The sequence below is a fragment of the Alosa pseudoharengus genome, unplaced genomic scaffold (genome assembly GCF_046254945.1).
Source record: "Alosa pseudoharengus isolate Yale_2024_CS ecotype anadromous, Long Island Sound unplaced genomic scaffold, YU_APseudo_1.1 YU_APseudo_1.1_scf_3, whole genome shotgun sequence".
NCBI lineage: Eukaryota > Metazoa > Chordata > Actinopteri > Clupeiformes > Clupeidae > Alosa > Alosa pseudoharengus.
Window position 1 is genome coordinate 46,245,674 of NW_027468718.1, and position 1,480 is coordinate 46,247,153.

Here is a 1,480-nt window from a genome sequence, read left to right on the forward strand (position 1 = left end):
AATTAGCTAAATGAGTTCAGGCAACTGAGAACCTTCTTCAGCCAATGGGTTTTAGTGTTTTAGCAACTGAGAAAAACAGTGAAAAACTGTAAAAAGTATTTCATAATGAGGGGGGAACTAATAAGGTGTCTCTTATTTCATGTTGAGGTTTGCTTCCCAGCATGCATTGCAAGTCAGTTGCCTCGTTTATAGGCTATTATTGTTATTGATTTTGAAACAATATGGTTGAAACAGTTTAGCTTAGGCTCAACTCTTACTGATGTTTTGAACAATAAATTGAATAGTTTATTTAAAAAAAAAGAAACCGTGGACGTGAAACTACTAGTTCTAACCCAGTATAAAAGTCCAGCTGACAATTCCATTGTGTATCTTGTTGGAGGACATAAGCCTGAATGGTTGAAAATCAGCTACACACATAAGGTAAGTTCCAGACTGTATGTAATTAATAGCAAAATGGATAACCATGAAGATGTGATCTGATGTTACATAGGTTGTCTCTCTCCCACAGTAACAGTAATATCACCCGGATCAAAGCATTCGCTGTGCCTACAGGTATTAATTGGCCTATGTACAAGTGCTGTAAGAAGGGTAGTTGTCATATAAGGCACATACTATAATTTTATTATTGTTGCGGTTACGGATTGGCAAGTTACGTTGCGGTCCACTTGCGACATTGCCGCAATGTTGCCTGAAGTTGTTGGACTGGCGACGTCGGTAACTTACGTTACGGTTACGAAACAGCACCTTTCAATTCCATGTTGCTACAACGTAACCTGATGTTGCAGATACGGATTGGCAACGTTGGGGAGTTACGTTGCGGTTACGAATTGTCACCTTTCACTTTTCATGTTGTGGCAACGTTGCTGAACAGGACTGGTGGCGTCGGTAACTTACGTTACGGTTACGGAACAGCACCTTTCAATTCCACGTTGCTGCAACGTTACTTAATGTTGCAGTTACGGATTGGCAACGTTGGGGAGTGACGTTGCGGTTACGAATTCTCACCTTTCACTTTGCATGTTGTGGCAACGTTGGATACGACGTTGTGGCAATGTATTTTGGGTCATTCAGTTACATTGCAGCAACGTACTGGCAACGTAACTGTGCTAGCTGGGAAAGAATTCCCCCTGTATATTCACTCCAAGTTGGCCTACCATAACTTACCAACTACACTGTAGACCATAAACTGGCTATTTATATGACCAAATGTATTTGTTCAACTTTATGAAGCAGAATTACGCACTGCTACTTGGAACGTAACACATTTTTGTTGGCAGGAGAGAGAATGACAGCGAATAACAAATTGCACTGTTGCTGGTTACCAATAAATACTACAACATACAAACAACACAAACAGAAAGGATGGAGACAGCAAAGCTAGAGATGGGCAGGAACAAGGTCAATTGGTAGAAATGCTTGTCAAAACGTTAGGAGCTGGATGTGTGGATGAATGAAGCACAAGTATGCTTTAGGCTATGTT